Source organism: Astatotilapia calliptera, chromosome 20 (genome assembly GCF_900246225.1).
Source record: "Astatotilapia calliptera chromosome 20, fAstCal1.2, whole genome shotgun sequence".
In the NCBI taxonomy this organism is placed as follows: Eukaryota; Metazoa; Chordata; class Actinopteri; order Cichliformes; family Cichlidae; genus Astatotilapia; species Astatotilapia calliptera.
The window spans coordinates 3,151,201-3,173,023 of NC_039321.1; the positions used below are offsets into that span (position 1 = coordinate 3,151,201).

Genomic DNA, 21,823 nt, shown 5'->3' on the forward strand with positions numbered 1-21,823 from the left:
TGTGTCTGTGATGAATTATGAATACGCTTTCAGCCTGACTAGTTTAGTTTAGCTGCACTGCCTCAGTTACCACTAAGCACATACAATCCACCACAGAGACAGACAGACACACACACACACACACACACACGCGCGCGCACACACACAGCTTCCCTGCGCTCAGTGGTGAACGTGCTCCAAGTGGAGCTTTCCATCATCTCAGCAGGAAAGCTTTAACTGAACAGCAACATTCAGTCACTCTGGCATGACGCTTATTTCTTTTCTCTATATTTTCACCGGTAATTTTTATCAAGGCTTAAATGTTACAAATGCGTTTCGCCAAAATGTTGATGAACAAGGAGGTGATATATATACCATATACATTTGCATTAGGGCATTATTGATCTTGAGTCCATGAGTGAATACAGCTTTGATTAGAATGAGGAAAATACTGCTGTGGGTTCAAATGTCTCTTTTTATCAAGTGCTTTTAAATGAGATGCCAAGTGTCCTTCACAAGCATCAACATGTGATGAACTGGAAGTAAAACCTTCCTCCATGTTGCCATCGCCCACTGCATTATGTACTAAAGCCGAAGAGCGCTTTGATGAAATGGCAGCGTCTGACTTCCTGGGAATGATAACAGGTTGGTGTTGTTTTATGTGCAAACTGAATGTCTTCCCTGTGATTCATTTTGTAATTTGAATTAAATGGCCAAGAAAATAGAGGTTAGGTTCTGAAATGGGTATTTCAGGTTAGTTCAGCAGTTTCACTTCCAGAAGAATGTCCTTCAAGTACCACACAAGGTGAGTAATGTCTGTAGTAAACAGCTTAAAAAGCTGAAAGGCTTTCTGTTTCTGGCACGTGTTGGACAGTCTTTTTCCACCTGCAGTTCTTTCCTCAGTCTGCAGGCCTGTAGTAAACCCATCTGCCCATCCTCTCTGTGGGAATCCCTGCTGACATCATGGTTTCTGAGTGAACATTAGATATTTACAGCACCCGCATAATGCCTTTTATCTACAGCCACTGCTCTGGGATTGGCGTTTAGCTCCCATCAAGCAGCTGGTGCTGCACCTCGACCCTTCTGGTAATGTGTTGGCTGCTGGTTTTATGGTTTTATGGTCATTACCACCCAAGAGCTGATTCCCAAAAGTTTGAAAGAGTTTCTACAATTCAAAGAACATAAACAACTGAAGTTTCAGAATAAAAGTCAACATGTTATAGTCCTGCATTTATCTATACAGTGAACTGTGTTCACATGTAATCCATTTCCCCATCAGTCACTGTGTTGTCTGTACAGCTTAAAAGCTTTGAGCAAACCTGAAAGGAGTTCTCCTTTAATGGGATCTGCCTGATTGCTCTTCTACATTCATCTGTTTGTGATTATGAAATGAATCAGCTGAAGTAAACAGATACATTATTCAATAGTGGGACCAGAGGTGTGTTTAGATCAGGTAAAGAGCTTCCATCATTCAGTGGGCTTCCTTTTAAATGTTCAATAACACTTTATAATAAAACCTGCATTCAAATGTCCAATCCCATCCATCCATCCATCATCCATCCCCTTCCTCCCACACAGGTCTGATATGGCAGGCCCAGACATCCATCTGCCTGTCCACATCATCCCAAAGTGATCAAGCAGCGCACCCTCCACTCCATGGTTGTGTTTAGAAACTGTACATAAAACTTGTGACAGAAGTGGTGCCAAAGGGCAGCCCTGCTGGAGTCCAGCACCCGCAGAGTATGAGGCTGACTTGCAATGTAGTTCAGGCTCTCACTACAATCGCACAGATGCAAAGTACTCTGTGCAAACAAGCGCGACAATTCAAAAGCTTCCCCAGAGGACGACCAGAGAAACGCGGTAATATCCGGTCTCCTAGTGTGGAAACACTTGTACACCAGTTGGGTAACGAGCTGCTCCAGTGTAATATTTAACCAAAAAAATAAGCACAATGTTGGAAAATTGTTTGGAAAGAAACTTCTTCATAGAACGATGCATCAGGAAACATGAAACACCACAAGCAGGAGACTTTCATTCAGATCAATATGCAATTTTCTTCTGAACTCCAGCAACTTCTCTCCACGTTCCTGATGCTTCTGATAATACGGTGACTCTGGGTACAATCATCAGGATTTTCATCCCTTTCAGGCAACCTTGTAAAGTAAGCAAAGCAGTTTCTTAACAGAAAAAAATATATCTATTTTTCCAAGTTTCTTTTTTCCAAGGGATATTTTTTCCCTTTAGGAAGATCACCTTGTGCTTCACCCTCATACAAACTGCCACAACTAAATAAAGTGTAAACCTTTCAGTAAAACATAAATCTCCTGCATCTGCTCTTCTTCACATAAATTGGTCAATAACAGGAAAACAACAGGTCTCCAATCACTAATCAGCAGAAAACATGCTTCTGATTACTAATCAATAAAGAGAAACCAGGCTGTCTGCTCACAGATCAATAAAATGTCCTCGGGAAGTGCGGTGGGGACTTTTCAGTCTTTCTGATTTTACAATTTTCCTTCTTGTTTTATTGATTGGGGTTTGTTCTTTGTTCAGCTCGTGGTTACATCCTGTTTCTACAGCTGAGTTATTTTATTTTTTATCATTTTAATCTCTTCTTTGATCTATTTTTATGTTACTTTTCTCAAATTAGGATTATTGCTCCTAAAATAAAACTTAGTGTTTCTGCTTAAGGTTACATTTGCGTTGTACAAATGAAGCCTACTTTTATTACACTTTTGGTCATCGGTTCTTCAAAACTGAAGTTTTGCTTTGAAGGATACTATTCCACTTTCAATGTTTTGCATTGTACGGTATTTTTACGGGCATGTATTTGGTATATTTTTGGTTCAGAAACTGTTTTTGTTATCATTTTTGTTAAGTGCTAAGTACTCCCTTATTTTTCCACCTTTACCTGTTCATGTATATACTTTATCATGCTATGATGTAGTGTTGTCATGCTGTTCCATCGTTCACTGCAAATGTTTGTAGAACTTGCCAAAGACCAGACACACGCAAATCTGAGGTCAGTAAACTCAATAAACAGCAGTCCACCCATCCATCCACCCTGACCTCCACCTGTCGTTACTACAGCTCTCAGAGGGTGCTGTTAAAAGCAGTTGTGTTGCCTCACACGACAGCTGGAAAACGCTTACCAAAAATGATTAAATATAAATTTTGAGAATTCAGAGATGAAATGAGTTTGTTTTAAATGAAAGGAAAGCTTCTGAAACAGTAGGAGCAGCGTTTCTGCTGGAGTGGAAACTTCTGTTCCCACACAGACACTCACAGAGTGATGGAGGGCAGCACATGGCCGGCCACTCTAAGTGTTTGTGTGAAACCATTAGACGGCCATCACTGAGCAGCGCTTCACTGCGGCCGGCAGACACACACACACACACACACACACACACACACACACACACACACACACACACACACACACACACACACACACACACACAGTTCAGTACAAGCAAAAGAATACAGCATCTGCACATTGGATATAATGATTAACCGAAAATATGTCAGCTGACAAAAGCAAACAAAAGCGAAATGATCCATCATCCATCAACCCATCTGTTCATCCACCCACCCATCCAACCATTAAGTGCTGCTGAATCACAGTCAGGTGGCAGCAGCATTTTCAGCTCCACCTGGAGGATCCTGAGGATTTCCCAAACCGGATGAGACATATAATCTAACAGCGGGTTCTAGGTCTGCCCCTGGGTCTCCTTCAAAAACTGTAATTGCCCAGAAAACCTGGAAAGTAAGGAGGTCAGGATGCATCCTGATCATGTGGCTCCATGCTCCACTCCTTTACGCACCAACATGCAACCACCCAAAGATCATGAGCACATGTCAGCGTCTAATACTTCAGAAGCTTCACATTCACAGCTGACTCTTTTTAAACATGATCATCATCATAATTTCACCATTTTTCTGATGAGAACACATGAACTTTTATATTAGTATAAACTGCCAACAAATCCAGCTGAAAAGGCCTGAACAGGCTGCTCCTCCTGTCATTAAAATCCCATCATCTTCCTTATTTTTTAAAGAGGATCTAAAGGTACCTCAGTGTGAAATTCACATCAACCCCAACATGTAGCCTGTTTGAGAACCTGTATAATGACAGGAAGAAATGAAAGGATCAGGTGAGCTCCTCCACGCCAGCTTATAAATGCACCACCGTGATGTCAGATATTGGTAAGTTCAAATGGAGAGGAGCACAAGTCTTTATTAAAACGCTTGTTTCAATGTACGTATTGATGTACCGACTACTATCACTGGATTGCTGTGACTCTGATCATGATTTATGATTTATTTCCTCTTTGTTTTGTTTTGTCTGCTTGAGTCTCACCATCTGTACAGATGCTGGCGTTTCCCACCAGAACAGTAACTTAAATTAGCACGGAGCTGCTCACGAATGCAGCGACAGTAGTTTAATAAGAGCTGATGATACCTCCTGACCAGTAGAAGGTGCCAATGTCCTGTTAATACCTGTTGCTGTACCTGATGATTAGCAGCTTGTAATTATGGCTCTGTACGCGGAATAGTTTGCCACATTCGAAGGTCTTCGACTCAAGTTTCTACGTGTATTAGAAGTATTACATGGTACGGGAAGTAGAAGTATAAAAAAGTAGAAGTAAAATATAAAGCTGGCAGAGGTTTGGCCTTTCATGTTGTGCCTGAGAGCCTGGAGCCGGACGATAAACCGGACACATGGAAGATTGCACTTCTAGCCTTTGCTGGACCTCCAGTCTTAGAAAAGTTCAGCACATTTTTATTCACCGATGTTTGACAAGGTTGTTGCAAAGTTTGATGAACACTGCTCGTTCAGTTGCACACAGAGCTACCGAAGCTTTGATTCTTTTATTATAGACCTGGAGTTAAATGTATTAGACATTTAATATTTTATTTTCGACCTTTGCTGGCTTTTCCTTTTTTATTTTTAAAGTGAACAACATCAGGGATCATCCGGTATTAAAGCTCCTACAGGTTAACCCAGTCTATGAAGACATTTTTACATCATCTCATGAACAATTTAAAATGTAAATTATTTTATCAATGTTTCCATTCACTGTTGTGTGGAATAATGTTGTTGGCTAATAAAGACAATCAGCAGGTACAAAAAGATGACACTTGAAACTTTGTGGAAAACATATAAAAAGATATTTTCTTCCTATTTTTTCCAAATGACTGCAGCAAACTGTTGCATCTATGTGGAAAACCAAAATGACGCCCATACATTCAAAGACATGTAACAAGGCTGGCAGCTGTTGACTCACTGGTCTTAGCACCTTCATGCTGATTAGCACTTACTGTGAGGTTATTTTATGCTCCAGATTGTTCTCCTACTCTGTGCAGGAGAAGATCATTTAAATTAACAAAAGAAACACGGGGAGGACAGGAGAAAAGTGGTGGGAAAAGGCAGCGTAAATTTGCATAAATGCACCAGGATGCATGTTATCGGAACATGCAGAGCGCGACTGCGCTTTCAGATAACATGCAGCTCCACGCTCACTGCTGAGAGCTGTGTCCATTTTTTGCACAAGGACTGATCTATAGCCGGCTCAGACCATTTAAATTGTACGCATGTGCTATTTTATGTTATTTTCTGTGCCGTTCATTTATATCTAGTGGCTGCTCTAAACTTTTAGCTGACACACAGTTACATCGACTCACTGAGGTGAAGAGCCAGATATGTGTTTGTCCTTAAAATTGACAGATTTGCTTCTTGGTTTGCGCTCTGGCTGCAGCCAGCGTGGCACTGCTTTCACACATCAATGTACCCGCGAGCTTTTTGTTACTAAAGCAGCCACTGTTGGGTTTTTAGTGCGTACTTGACTCACTGAACAATCCAAACCATATGGTATGAACACGTTTCTCTGACAATTCAGATCTTTAACAGCATGTTTACTCCGTGTGCAAATAGCACTGAACACTGACTTTTCATCAGCGAGTTGCACATAAAACATCTGGAAAGGAAACTCTTCTAACAGAAACATGTTGCATGTTAGAGACTGGATTTGAAAACTATTCTGGGTTCTGATATGAAACTTTTTTAGCATGTAGCTAAAGGCTAGATTATACTCTATTGTGGATGCTGGACAGCTGGAGACCCCACGGCCGAGTCACTCCTGTTACATTGTTTGACATCTGCTTGAAGTCTGCTGCCTGATCCGAGTGGACCCTTACTGCCTTGCAGACGTGGAAAGTATGATTCCTTCTTCAAACTAGACCTAACATTACTCCCTGCCTCTAAATATTGACCTTAGGGATGATAGGAGGTTAATGCCAAGCTGTCAAATTTTATTTACGCAATATAAATGTCAAAAGATGCCCTCCACCATCTGAAAAAGATGCGGTGTGACCCGCCACTCTGATATTCACGACTATGGAGGCAAAGCTCCATAGTCGTGAACTTTTCATCTACTAATTGGAAGGTTTGTGGTTCAATTCCTGGCTGCCCCAGTCTGCATACCAAACATCATCTGGCAAGACACTAACCCCATCTCCGATGCACCTGCTGCAGTGTGAATGTTCAATAGAAAGCACTTATGTAGAAAAACTATAGAAAAGCTTTTTGTATGAACGGCTGAATGAGACGAGTGCTCAGGTAAAGTAGAAACGCGCTGTATAAGAACCAGCTTCCTGCATGCTAGAAAATACACAAATCCTTGCTTTATAGAACTGCATTAATTCTTTGCTTTAGTCCATCATGCTAATGTAATGCTCTGTAATTGCATCAAGCTTGCTAATGCATTGCCAGTATTCCTGAAATGAAGACATATGCCATTTTTCTCATTTTCACAGCTCTGATCATCGGCTCGGAAGTCTTCAGCCGTTCCTGCGTGCGTTCCAACACAGTCCGCTCACTTCCACTCACGATGGCAGAGCAACACAAACACACCAGAGCAACATCGCCCAGTACAGCAAAGGCTCTTATCCAGTGGATTAAATGTGCTGCCAAGGAGGAGTTGACCAAACTCGCATTGATTAAGTATTGCATATGTGTCATATCAGGATATCCTGCAGAGTTTCACCAAAAAACTGTTAAAGTAAAAGCACATCACAGCCTGTGTTCCTCTTTCACTGTAAAACCTCGAGTGAAATTTGTTTAGCTACCAAAGTGTGACGGCGCATTAAAAAGCAACCTTAAAACCAGTTAAAGGCCTGTGCAGCATCACATTAGCTATGAACTGGCATAGATTGAATTTGAAGACGTTTCACATTCGATTATTTACCGTCTGCTTCTCAGCTGACTGCTGAGAAACAGACCGACTGCGTCACTGACACAAATCAGGACCAGCTACCATGAAACAGTCTGATAACACAGTGACTTCACAACAATCTTCATCTTTGATAAGAACAAAAAAAACATTTATTTAGCCTAAAATGTTTATTTTCTTAAAGAACGTTGTGCTAGAAACAACAGTGTCCACATTTAGGAAACCACAGAGCCTTACAGGGGAAAAGGATATTTTTCACTTTCCCTTATTGGGCGAAACAGAAAATGCCACAAATGCTCTGCGGAGTACAAAATAGTCATTAATCTGCAGATGAAATTAGTCCCCAAGAATGCACTGTTTACTTGAGCGGCTGTTTCAGAATAAAAACATCAACTTTTACATGAGTGAGGTGTTTTTAAAGATGTACACCTCTCGTAATGGATTGAAGCCAGACGTGAGGCCACAAAGTATCAAGACTACAAAAGACGTTCGAGCGTGCAATGGCATCAAAAATTCTTGACTTGCACGATTTGAATCTTTCCTATCGACTCTCAATGAAACTTTAAAAGGTAAAAAAAGACAATAAGTGAGTTAGGAAGCCTCCAACTCCCTTTTGGAGGTTTAAAGAGTTTCAGGACTGCAGAAGCAGGAGGTGTGTGAATATTAATGAGCACAGTGTGTGCACATGTATGTGTGTGCACGCATGCATATGACAAGTGTTCAAGCGGCAGGTGTGTGTCTGTGTGTGTATGCGAGACTGCTAACCACTGTTAATAGCAAACACACAGAACTTCATCACTAATTCATACAGCTGGATTACGTCAACCTCAACACGCAGGCGCACACACACACACACACACACACACACACACACACACACACACACACACACACACACACACACACACAAAGGAAAATTATCCACATTTATCTGCTTCTATCTTCTATCTAAATCTTAATCTTGAGGCTTTGTCTTAATTATTTGTCATAAATTGGTGAACTTGCTGTCTCCTGTTTATCCCAAACACCTCAAACCTTTCTTTTCTATTCTTTTCTATTCTGTTTTATTCAGTTCTATTCTTCCTCCCTCGTCCTGTTCTGCTCTTTTCCATCTACAGTTTTTAGTCACAAACGCCACTTTTTTCTTCTTTGCTCCTCTTTATTCCAAGTTTTCTACTCTGATTTTATTCTCTTCACCTCCTCGCTCCAAACTCTTACTCACCCCCTCCCACCCCCCACCCCTCTCCACCCCCACCCCTCTCCACCACGCCATCCCGTCCCGCTCCTCTTCCTCCACTCGACTTTTCCACTCCCTTCTTATTCTATTCTCAGCAGTGGTAGCGGTGTATCTGGAGCAGTTTCCATCCTACTTACCACAGCTGCTGGTGCTGGTGCGGCTGCTGATGATGAAGGTGAAGAGTAAGGCGAGGAGGAAGAGGAGGCAGGTTTTCCAGGTGAAACCACTGTGGACGGATGCAGGAGGACAGAAGAAGAAGAATAAAAAAGAAGAAGAAGTAGGAGGAAGAAGAGGAGGAGTGTTGTTTTACTGTCTCAGATCTGTCCTGCTCTGCTGCCGCGGCAACAACCACATCTCCTGTCATCCCTCTCTGTCTCACTCTCTCTTTCTCTCTCTCTCTCTCTCTCTCTCTCTCCCTCTCTCTTTCTCTCTCTCTCTCCCTCTCTCTTTCACTCTCTCTCTCTCTCTCTCTGTGGCTCCACCTCCTGTTTCCTGCTCGACCCTCCCCCTGTCTCCTTTTTGTTTTCTCACTCTCCTCTCTCTCTCTCTCTGTTCGTTGTCATTTCTTGCTCTCTTCCTCGTGTCCCTCCCTTTTCTCATCACACACACACACACACACACACACACACACACTGCTCTACATTAAACAGACTGATGGGAGTTTCATGTTGGAAGGAGAGAGAGAGAGAAAAATGGACAGAGAGGGGGGGGGGAGGAAAATTACAACTTCTGATGTAAAGTGTTCAGATTACATTACAAAATCTTTCATATCATTATCAAAGAAAAACCCTCATCGAACATACAGTGCAATAAAGTTGCAATTTAAAAACACTATTTATAAGGAAAAAATGTATATTTGTTATTAGAACGACACTTAAAATTACAGCGTTTGTGTAATAGAGACTATTCTATACTCCAAATTCTAGCACGTGCTCTGCATGCAAACTTATTTCTTTGTTAAATTACTAACTTTATTTTCACTTTAAAAACATAAACGTAGCTATGACCTTTATTCTTTATGGTGTCAATTTAAATTACTTGTGACAATTTTATTTTAAAAAAACAGAGAGGTGTTACATGTTCGTTGGGGTTGTAATGGGGCAGATTTTAGGGATGTGTCATGAATGGAGTCTTTGTTTGTTTTTATAATGACTATTTTCTGTAACTTTACCTCTTGAGATACTTTCACACCACCTGATTCTGAGAACTTCAATCTAAATATTATAAATTAACATAATTGTATTTAACTGGCAACTGATGCAATATAATCTATATTGATTTATTCAAAAGTAATTTACTTACAAAAGTTAAAACTTTACATTGTGAAACCTTACACAGCATTATTTTTAGGCAATATTGAAACGGACAATATTCCAATAATGTTCCATTACACAACACACTGTTGTGACTTTTCATGCACAGTGACATGATGACATTGACTTTACATAGATCTGATATTTTACCCTGACTAATGCTTTGGTGAAATTTAGTTTTAACCCAGGTAAGATTTTTTTCACATATTTAAAATTTTATTTCCATATTAATTCTCAAAATATCTTTTTTTTCCTACATATCCTACAATGACCATCTGCAGCCCATTCAAACATCACGACTACATGAGGATCCATATAAGTAGAGCATCTGACAATACTCAATACGACTTTAAGTTGCAGTCATGTGTAATCTATTGACACAAAGTACAGAAGTTTTTAATTCAAGTTTGAATGTAGCAGGTTTCCTTGAATCATCTTAAGGGTCGGGTTTCGTTTGTTCCCTTAGACACTTGAAGGTAACACAATCAGCTTAAACACTTAATCAGACAAAACACTGTCCATACGCGCAAACACCCACACAGCCGGACACTGGAGCTGTGCACTAAAACATTTAAAGAGCCAGTGAGCTGTCCTGATGACAAAGCAAACCATGTGTTTTTCTGTATTTTGCTTTTTAGATTAAATGTGGAGCTGAGAATTAGAAGAGTTGGTCCCCTTCAAAGTATTTCTCCTACTACCTGTTAATCATCTTTGCATCACAGATATTGATCCATCCATTTGCTTCCCCATAAGAATTTTTCTCTAATATCAATGTTCAGTTCTTCCTGGAGGACCTCAGGGCACTCCCAGGCAAAATGAGATACAACCATTCCTGCAAGTCTGCCTCAGGATACCCTCCTAGTTGGGGTGCCTGGAAAGCCTCACAGGGGAGGAGGCATTTGGATCAGATGCCCCAAACATCTTAAACTCAAAGTGTAGTCTGAACTTGCTCTGGATGTCCAAGATCCCCCTCACTGTTAATCTCTAAGGCTCAGTCCAATCATCCTGAGAAGGAAACTCCTTTCAGCTACTTCACCTCATCCTTGAGATCATTACCAAGAGCTGATGACCAAAGGTAAGAGTTACAGCAACTGATAAATCAACAAGCTTTACCTCTGAAGTCTCTCTGTTTGTGAAGTTCAAAAGACTGCATGCAGTTGTGTGAAAAACTAAATGTGTCACATGAGAGTTTGTAGATCCACTTATATCAGCATTTGAGTTAAAGTAATTGTTTTCTGTATGACTTTATCAGTCTGTCACATTTTTGTTGAGGACTAAGGAGAAATATGCAATGACCAAGATGAGGTTTTTTACTGGCAACCCTTCAACACGAGCCATATTTGTTCAGTGTTCTTCTAATTATGCGATCATGAACTTTAAAATCTAACAAAACTGAGACCTTTAAAGACTGAGATGGTCTGATCTTGGGATGAATCTGCTGGGACACCGACTCACGGGAAGAGCATTGTGTTAACACAAATAAATGATCCAACTTAGCAAAGCTTCTGCTTTTACCGGGGGTCACACTTGCTGATGATTACTTAATAGAGGCTATTTGATTAGTAGCACATGGCTGCTACTTACCCTCTTAATTTCTACGGAAGCAGGAAGAGTTTACTAAGTTTTCCAGGACTGAACAAAATCCTGTGTTTAAACTTTCTTTTTCGCATCACTGTAGGTATAAATCTTATCTTGAATATACAATGATTTGATGGGTTACAACAGGGGTGGGGGAAGTCCAGGCCTCAAGGGCCAGTGTCCTGCAGGTTTTAGATCTCACCCTGGGTCAACACACCTGAATCAAATGATTAGTTCATTACCAGCCTCTGGAGAACTTCGAGACATGTTGAGGAGGTCATTTAGACATTTACAGTTTTTCTCAGTTGCTTTGGTGCATTTCTCACAACAGAATTGATCTCTGCACCACTACTAAGGCTCTTCTCAAAACAGTTAGTGCAAACTGCAAAACATGGTGGATAACTTGCAAAACTGAGTCACTTCATCAAAAAGAAAAGTCAGTTGTTCAAAAGCAAGTCCCTTAATCAAAACAGATCATATATTCATCAAAAGCAAGTACTTATATCAATCAAAGTGTCAGGGCGTCACAATTACAAGTCATTACACCAGCACCTTTGGTCACAAAATCAAATGGTTTGAACATGTTCTCATTGTGACGGATTTCTTTGTAGGTGCTTCCCAATGACATGTCAAGTCTGGACAGCATGCACGGCATGTTGAAAACCATTAATTGCCCAGAAGACAGTGGAGATTATTGTGGACTTCAGGAAGCACACAGCCCCACTCCCCCCCATCATCCTGACTGACACCCCCATCACCTCTGTGGACTCATTCCGCTTCCTGGGTACCACCATCACCCAGGACCTGAAGTGGGAGCCCACCATCACCTCCGTCATCAAGAAAGCCCAGCAGAGGATGTACTTCCTGAGGCAGCTGAAGAAATTCAACCTGCCAACACGGACGATGATGCAATTCTACACTGCAATCATCGAGTCCATCCTCACCTCCTCCATCACCGTGTGGTACGCTGGAGCCACTATCAGGGACAAACAGAGACTGCAGCGTGTTGTGCGCTCTGCTGAGAAGGTGATTGGCTGCAGACTCCCATCTCTGCAGGACCTGTACACCTCCAGGACACTGCGGCGTGCAGCCCGGATCTCAGCTGACCCTTCTCACCCTGGACACAGTCTGTTTGACCTGCTCCCCTCAGGCAGGAGGCTCCGGTCCATTCGCACCAGAACCTCTCGCCACAAGAACAGTTTCTTCCCCTCTGCTGTTGGACACATGAACAATAACCACATGACCGTCCCCGCCACCAACACATGACCCTACGCTGTGTCACTGCATCATTTCATGTCTGGCACTGATCACCACCTGCACTCATGTATATATCTTTCTACGTAGCACTCTTAATTCTTATTCTCATGTATATATCTCATGTATATCTCATGCACATATCTTTCTTTCTACATAGCACTTTAATTCTTATTGTTTGCACTGAAGCACCGCAGCAAATTCCTAATGTTGTAAACCTCAACATCTGGCAATAAACCCATTCTGATTCTGATTCTGATTCTGTAAAGGAAAATCAAGACACTTCATATGCACTCTTGATAATATTTAATTGAAACTGTTCACAGCATTGTGCAACTGGGGAAATACAGTAAATCAAACATTTTACAGCAAACATAAACTCACTTAGACAGTAAACCTTACTGCAGTAGTTATGAAACAAAAAACAAACAAACTGAAAAACAGACACTGCTGCATATCAATCATTGATATCTAGATGCTCCCGTCTGTCTGCCCACATATTTGCATCAACATCACAGCGAATGTCAGCTCTATCGATGCATCGGGGAAAGTATCTTCTGGAGTGTCGAATCCACCCTCTGCAGGACTCTGCTGTGATGTCATCACAAGCTGCATCCATAGCTGCTAGCAGGGTCATTTGGGTATGTGGATGCCTGTCGTATACCTTCCACCTCCAGGAAGAGAAAAACTCCTCAATTGGATTTAGGAATGGAGTGTAAGGAGGAAGAAACTCCATAAGCATCCTGTCGTGTGCTGCAAACCACTGCCTGACTACAGCAGAGTGATGGAAGCTAACATTATCCCAAACCACTACATACATTGTCCGATTGTCACCAGGATCATCCCTTTCATTTTGTGGGATTAGGTCCCTATAAAGAGCGTCCAGAAAAGCCAACAGGGGTTGTGTATTGTATGCACCAATACGAGGAATATGGGTGTGAACGCCATTTTCTGAGATTGCTGCACACATCGTAATATTTCCTCCTCGTTGGCCTGGGACATCAATGGTGGCTCTTTCGCCAATGTGATTTCGTCCACGCCGTCTGCCTTTTGCGAGATTGAATCCCGCTTCGTCAAGATATACAAATGTGTGCAGGGGTTCCCTGGCCTCCAATTCCAGGATACGCTATACAAAGGATGAGACTAAAAAAGTCTGTAATGGTCCATTTGGCACAACAGATTGTATAGTTTGAACTGTAAATAAGATTACAGTAACATGCATAAATGTAAGTGCAGTACATGGCCTAAACTTTTACAGTAAACAGAGGTACATATGCAAACATGTTTTACCTGTACATACTGGTGACGGCGCTCCTTCACTCGATCACTGTTCTGTTCAAATGGTACTTTGTACAATTGCTTCATGGACATTTCATTCCGTCTGAGGACTCTGTCTATGGTGGAAATTGATATTGACTGAATATTTCCGAAGATGGTGTCATCTTCTACGACAGTTCTTTGTATTTCTCTCAGTCTCAAAGCGTTGTTTGCAGCCACCATTGCACAAATTCTTTCCTCTTGCTGCGGAGTCAAAAGTGGACCTCGTCCACCTCTTCTAGGTTGTCTGGCAGTCCTTTAAGCGCAAACACGCTTACAGTAATTGTTACAGGACTATCATTCAAAACTCCTTTCTTTACAGCATTACTGTATTGTACCACAGCACACTATGCCACACCTGGGCCAAGTCTGCGCTTCAGTTACATTACGTCTATACTGTATGTAAAGATCTATAAGGTCATGTCCTAATGCAAGTCTCCTGTATGACTATGAAAGTGCAGAGCAAATTAGTTTGTGCTGAATAACTACATTACAGTATGCTCGCCTGTTTTCCCGATGAAATGTCTGAATAATGGAACTTACAGTAGTTCTCCCAACATTTGGCTGCACCCTTCGACCAGCCTCGGCCATTGTGAGGCCATGGTTTATCACATGATCCACAAGTGTTGCCCTGATTTCGTCAGGGACGTGTCTATGTGGTTGGCCTCTTCTTACCCGGTTTTGTCCTCGTCCTCCACCGATCCTCACCCCTCTTCCACACAGCTGACGTTCCATGTTCTGCAGTTTTGTAGATTCAGTATGCACCTCATGCCAATCCTGTCTGTTGGTTTACATTATATATATACTTGTAGAGTAGGGGATACTGTAACGCGATTCACTTGTGACTGGGTAGAAGAGGCTTTTCATTGGTTGCGAGTAAGAGTAACACACACCAATTTTCATTAGTGTGAGATAAGGTTCACCTGAGAAAAGTAATTTATGGAGATTTTCATGGAAACTCCTTAAAAGTAGGGTTTTCAAAATGGGTGTACAAATTGTTTGACAAGATGTTCAACAATTTTGAGTGCACTGACACAAGCAATGAAATGAAGACTATTAGTTGTAAGGACAATGACTATTCAGCCGGTACAAGTATAAATAATTGTGACATTCATGATAAAAGCAAGGAGATAGTGATGAATAGCAAGTCAAAAGTGACCATTCTTTAGATATTTGTACTTACTCAACTGCTTCATGTCCAAAGGCATTTGCCGAAATGAACATGAAACCGCCACAAGGTTGTGCCAAAACGACTACATGTTGTGAAGGTTGAACTGACTATTGTGCAAAGTTTAATTCTGTTGTGAGAAATGCACCAAAGCAACTGAGAAAAACTGTAAATCAGCTGTGTTGGATCAAGGACACATCTGCAGGACACTGGCCCTTGAGGCCTGGAGTTCCCGCACTCCTAGCTTACAACAGTGTACCCAACACCCTGTGAGATCCCTTTGGTTACAATCAGAATGCTCTTCACCAATAGTTCAGATGTGGGTCCAGCTACACACTTTTGTCAGTCGCCCAGTCTGTTGTTTCTTGGGGAGCGCTATGCACTCAAGGCCTGCTCATGAGGAGCTCCCCTTCCGGCTCCCAGGGTCCCTGTTTCCTATCCAGGGAACGTTTTCAAGGTTCTGGGGATACCTCTAAGTCTGTCCCGTTAGCTGGCATCAGTTTGCTTTGGGAGACCATACAAAGTCTACTGTCCCAGAATACATTTGAGTGAGCAGTACACTACAAATATCATAAAATGACAAATTTAAAGTGAGAAATAAATAAAAAACTAAAGTTGATTCAAACATGAGGCAGCAACATGTTTGAAAGTGTGAGTGCAGCAGGTTTACACCCCCACACTGACAACTCACTCCATCACGATTAAAGAGACAACATGCACACCCGCACATATACACACTTCAATTACAACTAAATAATGAATGTGAAGCAAAAAAACCTCTTGGTCAGCTGCCACTCACGGTGTCATCACAGACACACAAACCTAAAGACACATCTTCAGACCAGCTGGATGTCTAAAATAAAATAAAATGTTTTGTGACATACACAAAACATTTTTATTGTAAAGCCTGACTGAGTGAAGCTTCACAGGGTCAGATCACACAAATCATTGCATCTTTGACCGAGAGGCTTCTTGGATGTTTTTCACATCTACACGACCCTGAGACACAGCAACTCCTTAGTGTTAACACTGTAACTCGCTCTGCTGCCCTTCAGGGTTTTTCTGCGATACTCATTTTGTGATATCTTTGCTTTTACTTTGCACTGAGAAGACAAACAAAGACCTTTGTGTTTTTTAGGGGTTTTGTACAGAATTCAAGCTCTTGCCGAACATGCTTTTGTTTCACTGTGACTGTGCAACAGTGTTGATTACCCATGTGTCTTTGTTTAACCCGACTCCTGCATGTAAAGATCTGATTTTGTTTTCTGGTGACATAATACTGAAACCTGAATAAAGCTGAATGGAAAGAATGAAAAGTGATCTAACAGGTGATGAGATAGCAGGATTGTTACATGTACACCATTTATAGTTAATGGGCTGAAAGAACAGAAGTACATGCATGGCCCTTTAAACGAGTTTTCCATTGATTGAGCCCTCAAGCCCTGGGCAATTTTCTTTAATTTTAGCCTGAAAAATATCCCTGAAATCAATCAGTAACAGCACCATAATGTCAAGACCAAAATGAACAACTCTGAGCTCTATATGAGACCCCCAAGTGCACAAAGCAAACAACCGGCCCCCAGCACAACACTGATAGTCAGAAAAACATCATAAAGAATCAAAAGAACAATTAAACTCATATGGTTTCATATATTACGCTGGTGAAAGAAAAAGCTAAGGTTAGCCATCATGTTGTTACATCGGGTATAAATCAGTATTTAGCAGGTAAGTCAGTGTTAGCGAACATTGCTGGAAGAAAGATTTACCCATAAAATCTGAAATTTGACAGATGCCGGGGGAAATGAGGGTCCGGATAAGCAGGGAATTTCATTCATGGACAGGTCTTGGTTTGGGCTAATATTAGCTGATGAGCTCATTTAGCTAACACACATAAACTGCATGTCATCTTCCCCAGAAGGAAATATGCTGGGCAAGGTCAGAGCATTAATCCAAATTTCTAGGTCTAATCTTGCTGGTAACTTAGTGTCAGGGTCCTGGGTCTCCTGACCCAGCGTTTTAGTTCTTTGTGATTTTTGTATTATTGTACTTGTGTGAGTTTCTATGGTTTCTAGTTTCGATCCCTTGCCCTTCATGTTTCTCTGTGTCCCCTCTGTTCTGTGTAAGTCTGTGTCTGCATGTTTGAGTTCCCCTCTGTGCCTCTCGGTTCTTAGAGTCCTCTGCCTTATGGTTTATGTCTCTGTGTTTCCTAGTTGCTGTCTCCACTGTGTCAAGTTTGCGTCTCTGTGTGATCCTTCCTGTTTTACTTTGTAGGTCCGTGTCTTATGTGAATGTGTCCTGCTTTGCTTGTCTCATCAGTTCTAATTTCCCCCAGCTGTGCTCTCCTTCTGTGTCTCATTCTCCTCGTTACTTCCCAGTGTATTTAGTCCCTGTGTTTCTCTGAGTCAGTGTTGCGTCGTACCCTCAACAAGCTGTGTGTGTTTTGCCTCTGTGTTACCAGTGTTTTGTTTCCAGGGCCCTGTGCTTCGTACGTCGCTTACTACATCCAAGATCAAATGAAACATCCAAGATCAAATCATCGCGCTAACTCTGAGCTCGCTATTCCGGTTCCCCGAACACACCTGTTGTTGACGATCAGTATAGCTGGATGAAGTAATGTGAGATCACTGGGTGGCCCAACAGGGGCTACGCATCGATAGTAGAAACATTGATCGGCAACCCTTTGATTGGTCGGCGAAAATGTCGAAGGAGCGCGCTCGGTATTTTTCGGCAGCAGAGCAAGAACTCTTGAGTGAGGGATTTCAGGAGTTTCAGAGTTTAATTAAAACGCAAGAGAACACTGCAAAGGCTGCAAAAGCAAGGAGAGAGGGCTGGCAGAAAGTTGCTGACAAATCAAACTCGTAAGTAATTTAATAATAACAATAATAATGGAGTGGATTTATATAGCGCTTTTCAAGGCACCCAAAGCGCTTTACAATACCACTATTCATTCACTCCCACATTCACACACTGGTGGAGGCAGCTACGGTTGTAGCCAGGCTGCCATATCGCGCCATCGGCCCCTCTGGCCAACACCAGTAGGCGGTAGGGTAGATTTATCATATCACACCATATTATCCAATATTATATTACATTATATTATATTATAATATGTTATATTATATCCCCTTTCACATTAGAGCCACAACAGGACCCACTAGAACATGGGAACAAGTAAAAGTGGAATACAGGAGTATTCTACAGAATGGTAATATTTATCTCTTAGATTGCTTGTCGTCTCTTGGAAAGAGACCCTGAAATAATCTGTTTGTTTGTTCATAACAGCAACCAAGAAAAGGGCAGAGGAAAAAAAGACAGGTGGTGGTCCTGCACCCCCTCGTCAACAAGTTGGTTAAGTGAATAATACCCTCACGGGAATATCGATATCTCTCTATGAGCACACTGTCGCGCTGAGCTAAAGGATCCTGTCTGTCCCGCAATATACGCTGAATTCTGAGGACTCTCCTTATCAATCTTGCACCTTCCGCAATGGGTTGGTCGCGTAAACGGACAGGATATGACTGCGACAGACTTCCCAAATCCACCTTCGCTTTTATAGCCGTGGTCTCTCATCTTGATTACACGAAGTAATTTACAATTACTACTCTGAAATATGAATTACATCTGTAATAATCACATACATGTAATAGAATGTTAATAGTACATTTCCCTTTTTTAGGGAATGACCTGTATGTATCTGTGTGAAATCAATAAAAGGATCAAGTGCTGCATTATCTTTAGTTACAGTGATGTTATTTATTTATGGTGAAACAGTGGTGGAATATCGCTGTTGCTTTCGTATGAATGACGCGGACATACCTGCGTGGCCGCGATCTAATCCTGTTTACATAAAGTAAACCTGCTCCCCAGCAGGTTTACGCTTACGGCTCTGTTGCTATGACAGCAAGTCCCGGATGGGCTTCGGGGAACCGAACGATCCAGGATCACGCGAAATCGTCAACAATCTCATCCAGCTAACTCACTTAGCGCGGTACGAAGAACAGGCCCCAGCTCTAGCTCCAGTTCAGTATTTCTGCTTCAGTGTTTTAGTCCACCAGCGTTTTTGTTGTCCTTTGGTGAGTTTAGTTTAGTAAGAGGTTTTCCCAGCAATAAAGCTGCGCTTTAAGTTGAACTTCTGTGTCTGAGTCCTGCATTTTGGATCCACCACTCCTGCTTGCCTGCCTGCCACACAGCCAACCATGACACTTAGCTCCAGATTTTCTGGCTTCTTCATCAACTAAAGCTAAAAATTAAATATCACCAAATGTCAGTTGACCGGTTACTGTGGATAATTTCACCTTCTAACATAAGCCATGATGCTCTGTATTTGATACTGGCCAGCACTAAATTACAAAAGCAAAAAGGACAATAATTAACATTTGCTTCATAAGGTATCGAGCAGGAGCTGCCACCAAACTGTATCTCAGCTACACACTGTCCATCAGCTGGTGGCTGACGTCTTCATGCTGACACTCAGATGTACATGTGAGTTGGTTTCTCAGTTACGGTACAAGATAATTATATAGAGTGCAGCATATATGACAGTCCTCTGTAAGTCTGCCAGTATTTTGGCCAGTGCTGGTTTGGAATAAGCATGAGCTGCACACAAATGCAAACAGCTAAATGGTAACTGCAGTTCATTTACGACAATGACTGTCATTAACAACAATGGCTTTCTGGAAGGTAGGCTGAGTGCTTCGAAATTTTAGGGCCAGCGTCAGATGTAGAGCAGTGAGTCAGGGCACAACTGCAACATACCAACGAAAATAGATAGATAGATAGATAGATAGATAGATAGATAGATAGATAGATAGATAGATAGATTCATTCAGGCAAATAGACTTGAAAAAAATCCCTTCCAAGTGTGGAAATCAGAGTGATGGATATGGAGTGTAAGTCTTGTCTGCTCTCACAGCTGCCATGACTTTTGTGAAATTATGATTCTTTATGACACCATCTGGTCATTTTTCATAGCCAGTTTGGATCTTCTTACATTACTCTGCAGGTGTATTAATATTGCACTCATTTACTTTACTGTGTCTTTGAAGCCTCCTGTGTTTCATTTTTGTCGTTTTTTGACTGTTTTTCCATTTTGCTGATGCACTTATGTGTCTCCTTTTGGATATTTTACATCTCTTATGGGTATTTTGTAATTTCATAGAAGCTACGTTTGGCTGGTCCCCTGTGACGTGATTTGCAAAGTTTCTATTTGAACCTTTCAAATGAGTGTTTTTTCCAGTAACACTTGGCTTAATGGTTTCATTCTGGAGACTGAAGTTACATCCAGCTTTTATACTCATGCTGGTAAAGATCACAGCCTGCAGACTCCAGCATTTGTTTAGTGTCTGTCTGTTGCAGTGCAGGGTGTTGCCTTTTGGGTCCCAGAACCATTTCCTTCTACCTCAAACTAAAACTGTATTTATTTATTAATATTATTTATTGATGATGTAAACCATATATAAAATTAACCAGCTGACTGTCAGTCACTGTTGTCGATATACAGCTACTAATCAAAGTCTTCTATAATCTTATTACCTGCATATTTGTCTCCAAAGATCTATCCGAGGGTGTGCAAACCGCCAGCATCTACTGGGTTTAATAGAAGTGAAATGTTCATCAGATAACAATGTGTCACTCCCCCCGTTACACAATGTAAGGAGTTTAATGAGTTTTGGATTTGGTCTGAATTTATTTTTGCATTTTCCATTTTTATTTGTCTCGTCTGGTTTCGTCAAAGCAAAGGTTGGGCTCTAATTGTGTTGACTGACTTGCTGTAGGAGACACAGGAAATACCACGCACACACGCACACACACACCATGCAATTACACTCATTTTTGATGAAATATTATTTCTAAAAATGTATCATTTGAGTGATTTCATGAAGATGTGTGTAATAAATAGTACAGGAAAGGTTTCCATTGCACACCTCCACAATGGCCCAGAGGCCTGATTCATGTTCCCAGTACCTCCAATTTGGTTTTGGGTTTCAACAAAGACAGCAAGTCCTGGAAATAGACACATATTAACCACAGGAAATGAACTCAAGGAGACATAAGAAGGCCAAGAAGAAATCAGCAACTATGAAATAACTAAACTACAACAAAGGATCTACACATTACATACAGTGAAGCTGCTCAGTCCTCGGCATGGATGGTCATATAGACTTATATACATGAATATTAGGCTGGAAACCAGTCTCCAACAAAAAGCCAGTATTTTCTACAATTTCACACTACCTCCACCTAACCAGTGTTACAGTTTTGTTCAAGTTCATGGTCAAAACACAAAAAACTGCTGAAATCATTGAATGCAGTTTTAAGAAGTTGTGGTGCTTCGACTTGATCCTTTTATGAACAAGGTGTCCTGTAACGTTGCTGTGCTGGCTGCAGCTGTATTGACTGTCAAGTGATAACAGTCAAGCTTTAGGGAGCTGAAAGTTCTGCACTAGGAGGTTGGAGGGATGACGGTGTCAGAAGTTGCAAGTTTGTCCACCAAACTTTTACACCTGCAAGCATTTTGTTTCTCTTTGTGTCAGGGCCGAAGCCAGAACGTGAAGTGGACCCAAACGCAGACTCAGAGGCTCACAATGAAGTGAACAAGAACTTTAAGTGATGTTGTGACAGCAATATTTACAAGTGCTAAAGCTAGGAGTGAGGCTAGGGTAAATGAACATGAATGGGGAATACTATGAACAGGAGCTATGAGATACTGTGAACATAAGCTGTGATAGACAAAGACCAGCAAAGG

The 21,823-nt window shown here is 41.5% G+C and overlaps 1 protein-coding gene across 2 annotated transcripts in view; it reads right to left on the bottom strand.

The window, feature by feature from the left end:
* Nucleotides 1-11,417, bottom strand: part of kcnd1 (potassium voltage-gated channel, Shal-related subfamily, member 1) — a 79,385-nt gene extending 67,968 nt beyond the window's left edge. Inside the window, exons 1-2 of one of the 2 annotated variants that reach the window (XM_026154471.1) lie at nt 11,346-11,417; nt 8,586-8,674 (exon numbers count right to left, since the gene is read on the bottom strand). The gene's annotated coding sequence lies outside the window, so the exon portion shown is untranslated. Of the gene's footprint in view, nt 1-8,585; nt 8,822-11,345 lie in introns of those variants that run through there. The other variant, XM_026154470.1, reaches the window with a different exon arrangement.
* Between the last annotated feature and the right edge of the window lie 10,406 nt (nt 11,418-21,823).